The sequence below is a fragment of the Rousettus aegyptiacus genome, unplaced genomic scaffold (assembly GCF_014176215.1).
Source record: "Rousettus aegyptiacus isolate mRouAeg1 unplaced genomic scaffold, mRouAeg1.p scaffold_m13_p_1, whole genome shotgun sequence".
In the NCBI taxonomy this organism is placed as follows: Eukaryota; Metazoa; Chordata; class Mammalia; order Chiroptera; family Pteropodidae; genus Rousettus; species Rousettus aegyptiacus.
Window position 1 is genome coordinate 166,273,520 of NW_023416284.1, and position 16,539 is coordinate 166,290,058.

The following is a 16,539-nucleotide window of genomic DNA, read 5'->3' on the forward strand; positions in this document are numbered from 1 at the left end:
CCTTATGCTAGCCTCATTAGTGTGAGGTTTCTTATAGGAATCATGGAAAAAGAAAAACAATAGCGTAACGAAAAGGAGATGGTAGAATTCCTTTAGTTCTGATGTCATCGTTTGGTTCGTTCACAAATTCCAAATTAAAAATTTAGACAGCTATCCTGGCAGTGTGTTTAGAGCCATTTTCATATACATGGTAATTGACGTGACCTCAGATCCCACACCTTACTTGGATAAAACTGCCTTCGCATCTCAGATAAGCAGTTTTACCCAAGTAAGACGTGGGGAAGCAGTCTGTTTTTTCTTCCTTAGTTGGAGGCTTTCCCACCTCCCGCAGCAGCCTTTCCATGTCTTTCCCACCCTTTCCAAGCCGTCAACCTCTCGGAAAAAGACTCCTCGTTATTCACCATAAAGCGCTTCTCTTAACCTGCATCCATTTTTCTTTTCTGTTTCTGGCAAATGTGTTCTCACACTCTTCCAAAGCGGATTTCTACATCAGACTTTCTGCTCTTGGGACTGGCTGTGCATTGTGATACCTCCTGTGGTAGACAGAATAATGCCACCCCCAAATCGTCCAAATCCTAACCTCAGGAACCTATGGATATATTACTTACTTTACATGGTAAAAGGAACTTTGCAGAAGTGATTAAATTAGGGCTTTTGCGATGGGAGATTATCCAGAATTACCTGGATGGGCCCAATGTAATCACAAGGGTCCTTACAGATGAAAGAGGAAGGTGGGAGTTCAGAAAAGGAGATTCGATGATCCAAGCAGAGGTCAGAGTCATGCGGTGCCTCAAACCAAGGGGTGAGAGAAGTCTTTAGAAACTGAGAATGGCAAGGAAACCAGTTATTCTCTCTATTCCTCCAGAAAAAAAGCAATTCTATTGACACCTGATTTTAGCTGGGAGACTCATTTTGGATTTCTGATCTCCAGAATTGTAAAATAATAAATTTATATTACTTTTAAGCCCCTAGATTTGTGGTAAATTACTATAGTAGTGAGGGGAAACTAAAACATACTACTCCCCAACTTTTCCCGACCTCTTTCTCTGAGTTTAGGGGAGGCATAAGTTACATACGAATGGGTATAATCAACATGTAGAGGTAAAGATAAGGAGAGTCCAGTGATGAAGACAATGAAGCTATTTACTATATCTGTCGATAGTAAAGTTGGTGAATTAAACTGGCGAGAGAGAAAGGTAGTTCTTTCTAAGATAATAAGTACTTGGTGAGGGGCATAGGTGGGTGGTATTTCATATTGGTTTGTAGCAAACTGAACCAGTCAGATCTCTCAATAAACACAAATGACCAATTAGTGATTTTCATATTTATGTAACATATGGACGCTTTCAACAGAACAATTTAATTTTGAAAATTCATTTAAAGAAAAAAAAAAGAACTTTCCACGGTTGAACTAAATTATTATATTATTATTTGTACTGATGCATACTAATATAAAAATAGGTATCAACTTCTGATACTCATTGATATTGTATTATACAAACTTTAAAAAATATTATTTAAGAAACCTGCAGACCAGTAAATACAATTCAAATTAATGACATTGTTTTTATGTGACAGATAATATTTTGCTGAACCCAAACTACAATTTACAACATGAATATGGTACTGACTGTTGGTCCTTGTGAGTTCATGCTACTTTACAATGCTTTGTGAAATGACTCAATTTCTTCAACACTTGGTTCATTCAAATTATTACATAAATTTTATTCATATGACCTGCCATAATTTCAATTACACTTGATTTGATACTAATGCATCATTTACTGCTCTTTCTAATTTTCCTGCAATTATTAAAATGTGCTACATGGAGCTAACTTGATTAGATATACACATGACAGATATGCACAGTGACAACAAAATGACAGCTACCTAGATGATCCATAAGAAGCTTATGCATTTTTAATTATAAATGAAATGAATATAAACGCACAAACTTGTGGCTCCCAAGAACCTATCTGTGGCCTACTAGAGGCCCCAAGAGCCGGAATAGATAAATAAAGAAGACAAACGAATAGAGCTCAGTGCTTATGATAAAATAAACCTTTGAGTTACTGTAAGGAATGCAATTCTTTTTTGAAAAGAAAATTTTACTTTTTGTGTAAATATTACAGGAAATAGTTTAAAAATCAAATGATGCTAAAAAGCTTTACAAGCAACAATAATCTCTGTCCTCCTGACCACCACTTCCTCCGACCTTATCATGCTCCCTAGAGGTAATTATATTGAACTATTGGAGCTATTGCTGTGATTTGCTTCCTCCTTTGTAAATAAGACACCTACCTTGCTGTCTGTCAACTTATCAATTTTTGACATTACCTATTGTCTGCTTGTAATAATAGGTGAAGATTTAAAGTGATACCCCTTTTTCTCTCCTTATTTCTCAATAAAATTACATCTGACCTTTTAATTCACATTCTATATTTTCATTACTGAAATAAAGTTCACTGCTAAATCAGGTAGAAGACTGTGACTATAGTTACATTCTTTTAAAACTTGCTTTTTTTCTGGAGTTGGCGATTACCTTTTCTTTTCATTTGCTTAGTGTTCAGAATACTCTTTTTCCAAAAGCTTCACAAGAGCTCTGCAAAATGCCTCCCTATGCAGTTTTCCTCAATGTCAAAGGTAAAATGTGGACTGCCTAGTTCACACAGTTGTTATGAGACTAGCATAGTCAATGTCATCTATATAGTGAACACATAATCCATGGTAACTAATTCCAATAACAATGTGTTTAAGTGAAGCCTATAAATGGGAATTGCTATTTTTTATACTAATAGCATTTTGAAATTGTTGCTGTCTAGAACCAAGTTCAAGTCTGAGAATCTATTGTATCATCTCCTGGTTGTGGTACACATATACTTGATCTGGGTTAGATCTGGCTTGAGGTTAGTTGCAAATCTTTGTACACTCTGTTTCTACTCAACAAACATCACCTCTGTGTTTCTAGAATAGGGGAAAATGTGGGCTTGTGGCCAAGCAGAGATTATTTTCAGTTAGTCTAAATACAATTCGATTCCTGTGGTGGCACCTCTTTAATTTGTACCAGTTATGTGCAGTTGATCCCCAAAAGCGAAAAGTATGATTCACATCTGATGTAAACTATTCGGTTTTATTTCTTTTAAGCAAGAAATGAGCAAACAAAGATTATCTCTAGCAAAGGGCAATGTGAGCTAGCTTTCCTGAATAAAATAAATCATTTGAAATTTACATAAATATTGGGTACTATACCTATACTTGAAAAGAGCTCCACTTTTTAGAGCTCCACTTCTAAAACGGCCTTATTTAATTACATGTAAATATTTTTTACATGATAACAACAGAATCATGAATTCCTTCTTATAAATAATGCAGGTAAATTTTAGGATAAACTCCTTTGTACTGATTCTCTGTTTAATCCGAATTAATAAGACTTTGCCACATACCTATCTGTCAATATTTTGTTCAAGGAAGGTCAGAATAAAGCCCATCATGTTATAGTAATATTAGACCTCTCATCTTTGAAAAGCTCCTTCCTAGTGCATTGCCTAATGTACTTAAGATCCAGGACCATGGGACCGTGTGTTGCCTTGTTTATCTGGAACATTTCCACTGGGGATAGAGTAAGTTTTAATGGCTGCCAAGGGCCACAGCAGAGACATTCCCCTGAAATAGGCTACACTGTTCCAACCTCTGAGTACCTGCAAGTGGCTTGAAGGCCACATGGCTGAAGCCTAGAGAAGTTTCTCCCTCTATCGTATTGAAAACCTTTGTCATCAGTGGTTTACTCAGCAGAGTTCTGGGACTTTCCTTTGGATGAGGGTCTGCTTATTGCTGCAGATTGGCAGGAAAACCCTGCTGGCTTGAATACTCATAACATAACCTTGGGTACAGAAGCTCCTGAACTACAGAGGCACAGTAAATACTCTGTGGTGTCCTACTTCCTCTGGTTCATGCTCCCTACAGGAAACTTGGGAAATACCTCTTATGTAAAAGAACTCTGGTCACAAGATATTAAATTATGACAACCAGAAGGCAATGATACGGATTGACTGAGATGTCAAGTGCTGGTGGTCCCAACTAGGAGGTTGCCAGTCCACCCAGGGTTTTGATCTGGAACCTCCTGTCAGGTGTATTTCTCCTTCCTTCCCCTCTTTTCATTCTTCCTTGTTCTGGAGTTTGGTGGCTACTGTGGCATCTGTAGAATCTTGGTGAGGGAGAAGACCTCACATACCATCTTCCTACCTTCCTTTCACTCAGAGGTCCTGTCCAGTACATGACATCTGATAGAAAAGAAAAAAAAATCAACTCTTCCTAATAAGATAGCACTACTTGCTAAGAGTTAAATGAAGTCTACCAAAATGATAATAGATCCATGTGTTTTACTACACAAGCACTGTGCCTCCTTTCAAAGGTTTGACAGAGGCATCTTTTTCAAACAGACTTTCTGAGGTTTGCTAAGCAATGACTACAAATGTCCTCTTTTTCTTCTCTGATTAGTATCAGAATTTTTGGCTTATTCTCCCTCAGGGTCATAAGTTCTTCTTTCTTTTACCTGAGTGTCATGAGGCCCTTCTTCCCCTGCTGATCACAACAGCAGTTCTCAGAAGGGATCTAAGGTTGACCTTGTATTTAAAGGAAAGCCCATCACTTTGATGTGTTAAAAAACAGGGGTGTGGTGGTCACCTAGTTACAACCTAGTGACTACTGTCTCCTTCCTTTTTGCAGTGCAGTTCTTATCAAAGAGTATGGTCATATTTTAAAATTCTGTGTATGTGGCCTTTTTCTTCACATAATTTGATGTGGTTTTGATAGGATCTTGAACAACACAGATCCTGAGAACAGTAAAAGTGGTCAGCAGGATAGGACCGAGTGATTAAATGCTTAGACCTCTGATATCTTTTTTAAAAAAATCCTCCTTTTGTTCCCTCTTTACCTTCTTTCTGTGGTACACAGATACCTAGGCTTTGTTGTTTTGAAGAGAGACCATTAACTGAATTTCTCTATCCGCCTGTCTAGTCTTTAAGAGCCTTTCCCACTTTGAGTATCTCTTATGTGACTAGTTGTCCCTAGACTAGATTAATTTACCATGTGTGCTCCTTAATTCAAGTTCAAGAACTGGGAAGGAAGCACCTTACCTCTTCTATTCATCTTTAAATCATTTTAAGGACCCTGTTTTGTATCAATTTTGAATTGTACCAAATCGATCTTGTTAATCAGTATAATTCCAAATTGTAGCTGAATCCTGACAGAGCTGCCTTATTGCTTAATTCCAGGGATCATCAATTGAACAAAATAAATGTGAGGCCCCCTGGCTTTGTGTAACGTGGTGGTCTTAGACTCAACCTGGAACAGTGGCCTGAGGGAATCATGGTGTCTATGAGAAGAAAACATTCATAACTGCCTTCCTCAAAGATACCCAAGAAAAATAGCAAAATCATTAAAAACATGAAGGAAAAATGCAAGGTAATTCTCTCAGGTATAGTGCCACCCAGTGCAGAAGATGACATCTTCAGAGACTTTGTTGCAGGAAAATGTAACTATTATTAAAAAGTAACAATAGCATGACTGTTAAGGATGTGAGTACCTGAATAAACTGTACCTTAACCCAAAATCTACCTTCCTGTGAGGTCCTCATAAACTGCCATACATTCTTTCCCTAGGAATACCAAGAAGTCTTCTATAGATTGTCTAGAAATATGATTAAGCTTATAAGACATGATTACTACATCCCACAGATTAGAAGATCACAATCTAGAAGTAAGGGGTTTGGGGCCTTACCCAAGGAATTCCTTCCTATCCTGCCATGTCCCACACTCAAGGGAAAAAGGGCCCTCATCAGGGAAATCTGTTCACAGAAATCAACACTTCACTGACTAAATCCTAATTTCGAGTCACTAGATGTAGATAAAAATTAACTCGTTTCCCCCAGAATCTATATTTAAATTTGTATAAAGATAAAACCTGTGCACATTAACAAGAAAAAGATTGTCCCTTCCATTAAGACAAAACAAATCAGCAAAACAAAACAAAGAACCCTTGGCAGGCTACTACTAACGTACATTTTAAAAATTCAAAATTTTATTGAAAATAGAACTACTTTATGGCCCAACAATTCCAATTCTGGGTATTTATTCAAAGAAATCCAACATACTAATTTGAAAAGATATATGCACCCCTGTATCCACTGCAGAGCTATTTACAATAGCCAAGATATGGAAGCAACCTAATCACCCATTGGTAGATATTTGATAAAGAAGATGTGGTACATACAATGGAATATTACTTGGCCATAAATAAATGAAATATTATTTGCAACAACATGGATGGACCTAGAAGGTATTATGCTAAGTAAAATAAGTCAGAGAAAGACACATACCATATGATTTTATTTATATGTGGAATCTAAAAAGCAAAATAAACAAAGAAACTAAATAGAAACAGACTTGTAGATATAGGGAACAAATTAGTAATTGCCAAGTGGGAAGGGGATTGGGAGGGGGATTAGGGAGCCTGGTGAAAAAGTTAAAGGGATTAAGAAGTATATCTGTGGAGAATGTAAAGTACAGTATAGGAAATATAGTCAATAATATTGTAATAATCATGTATAGTGCCAGGTGGGTAATAGACTAATTGGGGGGATCACTTTGTAAATTATATAAATGTCTGACCACTATGCTATACACCTGAAATAATTTAAATAATATTGAATGTCAACTCTAATTGAAAAATAATAAAAAAACAAAAACAAAAAAGCAAAAACAAAAAATTTAAAGTCAGAGGTCTTAGAATCTAATTAATTAATGTTCTTGGGGGAAGCAACAAGTAAACAATTTAAAAAACACACTTAATTGAAACTACAAAGTTTTATAAGTTAAAAGCATATATGAAAAATTTGTATTTGAATATTTTGCTGAAATATATTTTATATTTAGCTAAAAATAGGATGACAGTTTAAATGTATGTATATAAAGGTAGGTATTATATGAATTAAGCTGTTTTAAATGGATACTTTTCTATATCAAAGATTTAAGCTCAAAAGAGAAATTTAACTTTGTATTAATAAGAAAAAAGTAAGACCAACATAGAGATAGGAAGCGTGGGCCCAAGTAAAGGTCTGAAAGCAAAAAAAAGTAGCCATTTAAAATTTGTTCTAATAATAAAACCCCAGTTCTAGAAAGACAGTAATTGAACAATAGCAACAACAAAAAGTAAGCTGGTGAGTTTTCTATAGTATTTATTACAAGATTAAGTGATTTTTGTATTAAAAACTATTATATTTGAAAGAATAGCCATACCTAATTGTATAATATAATGACACTGAGAAATTTAATATGATTTTGTGTTTTCCTCTACAAGTGAAACAAGTTTAGATTTCTACATAAAAACTGGAGAAAAAATAAGCAATTATGTTATGTAAATATACATCACATTTCTATTGAACTGTCTTATTTTGATACATTCTGCTTATTTTCTGATATTCTAAATAGTTTTTGGAAGTTTGAGTTCATAAAATATTAAGTAATGGATTTTTTTTTATTTATTCAAAGACCCCTGAAAAATTGGAGTTCTATACTGGTGTCATCTGTAATTAAATTAAAGACATATGTATTTTAATAAATTAAAATTTTTCAGGTGACATATTCAAAATATCTGAATTTTGGATCATGAGTCGAAGGAGAGATTTTCAGTTTAAGCCTCAAAAACCTTAGTCTGCATGTAATGTTATTTGCATACAAAGTCTTTCTTGGACCTTTCTGCAGAAAATTAAACACTTTGAACTCACCTGGTGCTGGGATGGAAGTGGTAGTAACTGGGAGAATCACTTGGGTTTATAAAATATAACTAAAATATTTCACGATACACAAGGTTTCTAAGGGAATGAGGAAACGTTACATTGTATATGCAAGAAAGTGCTGTGGGTCAGGAAAGGGAGCAAGATACATTTTAAGCATTTTATGATAAAGGCAAAATTTAGGAGAACTAAAATTTCATTGAACATGTGAACTAGAAATCACTAGAAATTAAAGAGGAGTGGAAAGAATTAATTTGTCCAGCATCCACTTGGAGAAATGAATTTGTACTTTTAATTATGCACTAAGTCAGAGTGGACACCAACTGAAGCTCTTTCCATCCTCTTAGAATGGACTGGACTAGCTCTTGGACTCTTCCGAAACTGAATATTAGCACCAAGAAAGGAGTAGTGACCCAAAGCTCCCATTTCTGAGAATTCAGAACTGGCAGCTGTGACCAAGACCTCAGGTTCAAAACCCATGGAAACAAGTGAAACAAACCATCTGTCAAACAAGCACCTACTCGGCCACAAAGAAGGAAGGCTGCAGAATGAAACTAGAATGAACTAGCTGGAATTCACATCCTTTACTGAGATCTCTTCTCAAAACAAAAGTGACTGCCTAGAAAATATTGAGCTTCATTCAGTACTTTGTTGTTCGTTTTGGTATCGAGGTGGGAATCTTGGAACTCTTAACTAAATAAAGATAATAAGAAATTATTCTTTTTAGAGAAAAGGGATCATACAATTCCTGATTAAGTAGGAGCATTGTAATTTTAGAACAGAATTAGAAATATCAGTGTAAACTTTAAAGGAATACTTTTGTAGCATTGACACCAAAATAACCTAGGAACAATGTTACCCCATGTTACACCCTATTATTACCCAGTTCTTAGTCTCTATATTTTTTCACTAAAAGAAATTTAAGACTCGGAGAAACATCTCAGCTTATGCTTGGCCTAGAAATGTGTGTATAAGATTGCTTTTAAATATGTATATAATATAGAATCATTTTTTGTGCTGGGAAGCAAGAAAACTTTCAAATATTAATAAAGTTCTATAAAAAATGACATAGGCACCTGCCTAAAAGAAGATACTGCTGGCCCAAGTTATGACATTAAAAATGATAATAAATCCTCCAGTCAATTGAAATGCATTTAATCTATTAGAAAGCCATGATCCCCTAGAGACAAACAAAACAAAAAATTACATGAAGTATTTGAAAAGAAGATGAACGGACTAGAATTTATTGCTGCCGAATCTTGTTTATTTGGCATTATGGGCTCGTTTATTGTGCCTAAAAAATATACAGAAATTAGCTAATGAGAAATGTATCAGTCAGAGGGTATTTTCTGGCACAAGGTGGGAATGCCGGTAGAAAGACTCTATAACGTACGACTACAAAAGTCAGACAAAAGTTGAGGCAAATACCCCAAATTTGTTTGTACCAGTTTTTAAATGATGCCACGAATGGGAAAGAATGTGTCATGTGCAAATGTCTTTAAAGATAAATAGAAAAGGCAAACACTATCACAAAGCACAAAACGAGGTCAATTCAAGTGAAAGAGCAGGAAAACGAGAGTTCAAGAGGTAATGGTAAAGCTGTCAACCAAGCCTGCTCTCACACATTGAAACAAAGCCACAAAAGGTGGTAGGACAGGACATGTCTTCAGACAAAAATAAATGCAAGCAGAAGAGGAAAGTCCAAGGTGACTAAGAAGTTATAGAAGACTCCCCTGCAGGAACCAAAGAAACTAAAAGGGAGTCCAGCATCTGATGAAGCAAGTGAGAAAGAAGCCAATCGAATTTGTGTCCTATACCAAGTCTCACTAGTCATCCCTGTATGTCTCTTCTTGCTAATCCAGAGATATTATTTTTAATTCTTTTATAAATGCAAATTTTGGTAACTCTAGAAGGACATTTTAAAGGAAAAAATCCCACCCCTCATTTTACTTTTTTTCTTTTTTACATATTTAGGTGGTTGCCTTTTCTTTTTTTAAGTATAAATGCTTTTTTAAAAACTGACTTCTGTCTTGTGTGTCAACCTAAATTTCTGCTGAAGGGTAGTTTCAATAGTCTACAATCTGAAGTATAACTAAATAGCAATTTGAAGTCACAATCATATATTCCACATGACAAATGTTTTAAATGACTTATCTTTTTAAACCCATTTCCTAAGTGGAGTTGTCCCCACAAATGCCTGTTTCCTGTTCTTAGGTCTTCTGTTAGAACTGGGACATCTTTGGCAGTGATGATCCAGTTTTCCTTAATACTTTAATAATATGTTGTAAAAATTAGAAAATTTTGAGCATGTGTGATGTACTAAATTATAAATTGGAGAGAAATTAGCTCTGATGGCTTATCAATATTTTATAATATTGGTATTTGAGACACTCTAAGAACAATTTGCCTACAAATATTATGATAGAAAGTCACTGGAAAAATTGCAGTGGATTATAACAATGGATTTTTAAATTTTCAGTATTTATATTAAAAATCATTTACAAATAGTTTCATATCATCTGTGGACTGATCATGGAACAAATATTTTAATTTTGAAAAAATCTAAATGAAAAGACATTTATATATTTTATGATGTTATTATGTTATAAGTCTTTAGAATCAAATTGATATTTACATAGTTTAAAAATCCCAAACACATCACATAAATTATTCTGGGTAGGAGCTGTAGATTTCTATCGGTAAGTGGAAGACTGAGATATTGTATATGTATATAATGGAAATCCAGGAAAGTGGGCTGGATGATAACTTCTATCAGAGTTGTGGAATTATTAAGTAGAGTTTTGCATGAATCCTCAGGTCCTGGGAAGGGTTCAGATCCTCCATCTGCCTCTAATAGTAAATAACCTCAATTAATTAGGAAGGGAACTATCTTTCTTAATAAGTATGCATCTTTTAATCCCCAGAAGCTTTAGAATTAAGTATAGAAAAAATTAAAAGAATTAAAATGATTTATTAATATTAGTGTCAAGTAAGGAACTATAAGATCTAAGTTGGAAAAAAGCTGTGATTGTAATATTTCATTGTCTTATTAAAATTATCTATTTGCCTATATCCCCACTAGACAGTGAGTTTCCTTGGGAACAGGGGTGGTGCCTTTTATCTCAGAATTTTCAACACATGGCCTGGCCTAGAGTCAGTGCTCAGTAAATTTTCATGAATGAATAAATGAGGTCCTTAAGGTGGTGGTGAGATTTGGTTTTCAGTAGTATCTTCTTTCAAATAGATCAGAGAAAGTCTACTCATTCCAGTACCACTGAGCTGCCATTTTGAAGACTCCCTCCTGCAGCCATTTCAGAATGAAGTAGAAATAAGGGAAAGAATTCCTCTGATGTAGAGTCCAGGGCATGTTTACAGAAGGAAAAGGTCAAACTTCAGGGATGCTCCAGGGACACAGCCCTTGACATTCTCTGTGAAAATGTGTGCTGTACAAAGATCCGCCTGCTAGCAGCGATGCTTGAATACCACATGACTGAAGCGTGGAGAGTTTTCCTTTCAAACACTAAGTACTTGTTATCAGGAGAGGTAGATAATACATTTCAAACTATTCCTTATGAAAACCCTTCAAATGTTTGAAAACCATATCCCTTTTATCTAAGATTCCTGCTTTCTTCAATTGTTCCTCATATGACACAGTCTCCAGACCTTTCCTCCACCAGGTTTTCCTCTTCTAGTTTATCCATATTACTCCTGCATGTTGTCTTGAAGTCTAGAAATGAGCACAATACGCAGGTTGTAGCCTGAACAAGGCAGAAAACTGGGGACCATTGCTGCCCTTTTCCTGTGTTCTACACATCCATCATGGCCAAGATACCAAGATACCTGCTTGGCAGCCTTATCATGTTTTTCCTTTCCTTTCCTTTTTCCTTTCCTTTCCTTTCCTTTCCTTTCCTTTCCTTTCCTTTCCTTTCCTTTCCTTTCCTTTCCTTTCCTTTCCTTTCCTTTCCTTTCCTTTCCTTTCCTTCTTTTCACTTTGCTTTTATTAAATCTATTGGGGTGACATTGGTTAATAAAATTTTATAGATTTCAATAACACATCATCTGTATATTGCATTGTGTGTTCACCACCCAAAGTTAAATCCTTTTTTTCTGCCATCAGTTCTTGACCCTCCACAATGCAGACAACTCGAGTCTCTATTTTCTTTTAATTTTTTTTAATGTGATATGTTTTAAATATGATTTTCCAATTCTGTACTTGCATATTCTGAACAAAGTTGCTATTTTTAATCCAAAGATTTAATTTGAATTTCTATTAAACTGATAGGTTTGGCCATTATTCCAACTGATTTAGATATTTCATGATGATGATTCAACCATTAAATATTTTAAATTCCAAGCTTTTGCCTATTTATACTTTTGATAAGCCTACTGCCACATCTTCATCCAAGTCACAGGTAAAAGTATTGAATAAGACAGGTTGAGGGAAGAGCCAGCCCATAGCACACCACTAATGCTCAACAAATATTTATGAAAGAAATCATGAACTTGACAGTGGGAAAAGTTGTAGGTTGTAGTTATTATCTTTAGCATTAGAGAAAGTATAATATAATTTTGGTAAATATTGCAGCCTAAACTTAGCTGCTTCATGGAGAGTTAAGGGAAGGGTCTGTCCCCTAGGCTGGGTGGGTGCTAGGAATAGCCATTGTCCAAGGAATGGAGTTTCTTCTGTATCATGGTGATATTAGAATCCATATCAGCAGAAGAAAAAGGAAAAGAATGCTTTGACATGGAGTTTGGGCCAGAAGAACTGCATGTAGGATCCATTATTGAGCATATGTAAAAAAACTCAGTGGTGCTTTTAGAAACAACTTAAGGTAGTTTGATATGGGAAAGATCATGCCGGGAAGGTAAATTTTGGATATCAACAGAGCCATAGCCTTATTTTTTAAGACACCTATGTGGTAGGCAGCTCTATTATTCATTAATAAGATTTTCCCTCCACATATTAGGACTTCAAAATTGACAATATCTTTATCTGAAATAATACAGGGTAGTTTTTTTTTAACTTGTTACTGGCATGAAGGGTAAGTTATGAGTAAATTCATACTTTTTTTTTGCATTCTTTGGATAAAATCTTCGTGTAATTGTCATACCTCTCACTGAGAATATTATTCATGAATAATATAATAAAGAAATAACTATTTGAATACAAATTTTGTACAAATAAAATATTTATAACATCCCAGAAAAGTTCCAAGTTTCACATTCTCTTTAAATAGAATACATTATGAAAACCGAAAAGCAAGTATGGAGATTGCAGCGAGGGATTTTGAAATTTTTTATGAGACTAGAATAAATGATAGGAGAAAAAGAATTTATACTGACATGAATAAAATGTATGTGCGTCAGTTTTTATAAAATCATGATTTTTTTCTTGTAACTTTAGAAATGTCATTTAATCAAGAGAATTACAAAGAGAGAAAATTTACAGAGAGACTTTACATTATAAGATTAAGTTTAGAGACTAAAAAGAAACAATCTATAAATGGTATTGGTTTAAATAAATTTTAAAGAAATTGGAAAACTAAATTATATAACGTAATGATAATATTGAAGACCCAGCTGAAATAATAAGTGAAAAATGACAGGGAGAAAATACATTTTGTAAGAATATGTAGGGAAGAATGCAAAAATCTTATTTAAAAAATTGCACTTCTAACTCTGCAGAGTAGCGTGTATTAGATTAATTCCTTTTCCTTGATAAAAAAAAAAGATAGTAAAATGTATTTAAAAAAAAAGCTGTAGAGGCATCAGAGAACAAGTAAGACGGCTAGGATTAATGGGATAAGATTCTGAGACAAGAGCAATGTACTGATGTAAACCTGACGTGTTTTATGGGTTATTCACTTAAGCTATTTTCTAATGCGGGAGGGGTGCAGGCGAAAGGATAAGCAGAAAGAAAAGGCTTAGAACTTTCGGTAGCCCACAAAGTTGGGGAGGCAAAAGTTGGAGGTCAGTGTGACTGAGGTAGCTAAGTATAAGCAACACAGCAGAAAGTACAATCTAAGATGCTAAAACAGAACGTTAGGCAGTTTTTCAGTGTTTGAGATACAAAAACTGGATTCAGACATTTTCAAAAACTTCTTAAATTTTAATCATCTCAATCTCTATTGGATCAAGGTGATCTATAACTTCTCTGACTGTCTTGGGGAGAAAAAAAATCTTTAAAGGAAGATATCTCCAGGAGGCCTTATAATTCGTCATGTGCAATGACCAATGTTCAATAAAAAATTAACAGGCAGCCCAGGAAAAAAAAAAAAAAAAAAAAAAGACTAAAAACAAAAGCAAAAGCAAAAACAGACACTGACTAATCCCTATACTCAAGTTATCAGACAGAAGCTTTTAAATAATTGTTATTAATAGATTTAAGAAAATAGATTAAAAGAGAATTTTACCAGATGATTGAAACCTATAAAAACAATCCAATGGAAATTCTAGAGTTGATAAACACAAATATTAATATGAAGATCTCATCAGATGAGTTTAACTGCAGATTAGACATAGCATAGCAGAGAACTACTAAATTGCTAAGAAGAAAATGTGAATTTAAAAACATGAAAAATACAAAAGAGAACGTGATATATGTGACAAATGGTGAGAAGTTCTTGCAATTGGAGCCCCAAAAGGAGAAGAAGGAGAGAATGGAGGATAAGTGATAATTGAAAACATAATGGCTGAAAAATTTCCCAAAATGATTCAAGACATCAAGCCAAAGATTCTAGAATCTCTCCAAAACCGAAGCACACCTAGGCATATTGTAGTAAAATTGCTTAAAATCAAACACAAAGGGAAAATCCTGAAAATATCAAGAGGACAAAACACATTACTTCCTAGGAGAAACAAACTGATAAATGCTAGATGATGATAGAATGATATTTTTAAATATCATTTGAAAGATATTTTCACTGCTTATAGAATTCTATGTTGGCAGAAAATAACTGCCAACTTAGAATTCTATAAGCAGTGAAAATATCTTTCAAAAATAAAGATATAAAGATATTTTATCCATGCAAAAGGAATCTGAGACTATGTGTGGCTAGTAAATCCACATTAAAATCGATTGTCGTAGAGATACCCACAAATATTCATTTACTAAAATGAATAGGCTAAAATCGATTTTGGAGCTTTTTAAAAAAATTAATTTATTTTTTATTATGGTGACATTGGTTAATGAAACCCAGTAAGTTTTAGGTATACAATTTAACAGTAAGGCATACACACACAAACACACACACACACACACACACACACATTGTGTTGTGTGTTCACCATCTATAGTTAGATTTCTTTCTTTCATCATATATTTGACCCCTTTTACTCAATCCACCTACCCTTTACCCTCTGGTAACCACAAGTCCATGTCCATGAGTCTCTCTCCTGTTCATTTGTTGCTTTTAGGTTTATATCCTACATATAAATGACATCATGTGATTTTCAACTTTTTCTGTCTGGCTTATTTCGCTTAGCATGATTATCTCAAGGTCCATCCATGTTGCAAATGGCAGTATTTCATCTCTTCTTATGTCTGAGTGATACTCTATTGTTTATATGTACCACAGCTTCTTTTTACAATCATCCTTTGTAGGACTCTTTGGTTGCTTCCTTTGCTTCCATGTCTTGGCCACCATAAATAATGCTGCTATAAACATTGGTGCGCAAATACCTTTTTGGATATATGTTTTCAAGTCTTTTGGGGGTGAATAACCAGTAAGGGGAATGCTGGATCATGTGGTAGATCAATTTTTAGTTTTTTGAGGAACATCCATACTGTTTTCCATAGAGGCTGTACCAATTTGCAGTCCCACCAGCAGCGTCTGAGGGTTCCTTTTTTTCTCTGCATCCTCTCCAATCCTTGTTATTACTTGTCCTGTTGATAACAGCTATTCTAACATATGGGAAATTGTATCTCATTGTGGTTTTGATTTGCATTTCCCTAATAGCTAGTGATGTTGAGCATCTTTTCATATCTTTGTTGGCCATTTGTATGTCCTCAGGGAAATGTATCTGTGCAGGTCCTCTGCCTATTTTTGATTGGATTTTTTTTTGTAGTTATTGAATTGTATCAGCCCTTTATATATTTTGGATATTAGGCCCTTATTGGAAGCATTGCTTGCAAGTAAATTTTCCCATTCAGGTTGTCTCTTTACCTCATCGATGTTTTCTTTTGCTATGCAGAAGCTTTTTTTAGTTTAGTGATGTACCATTCATTTATTTTTATTTTACTTCCTTTGCCTTTGAGGTCAAATTCATAAAATTCTCTTTAAGTCCAAGGTCCATGAGTTTAGTTCCTATGTTTTCTTCTATGAAATTTATTGTTTCAGGTCTTATATTCAAGTCGTTAATCCATTTTGAGTTAATTTTGGTGTGTGGTGATAGACAACAGTCTAGTTTCATTCTTTTGCAGGTAGGTTTCCAGTTTTCCCAGCACCATTCATTGAAGATGCTATTCTTTCTCCACTGGATGTTGTTGGTTCTTTCGTTGAAAATTATTTGCCCATATAAACACGGGTTTACTTTTGGACTCTCGATTCTGTTTTACTGGTTTGTGTGTCTGGTTTTCTGCCAATATCATGTCATATTGATTATTGTTGCTTTGTAGTATAATTTGAAGTTGGGCAGAGTGATGCCTCCAGCCTTGTTCTTTTTTCTCAGGATGGCTTTTTGGTGTCTTTTGTGCTTCCATACAAATAGGATGATTTTTTTGTTCCATTTTTTAAAAAAATGCTGAT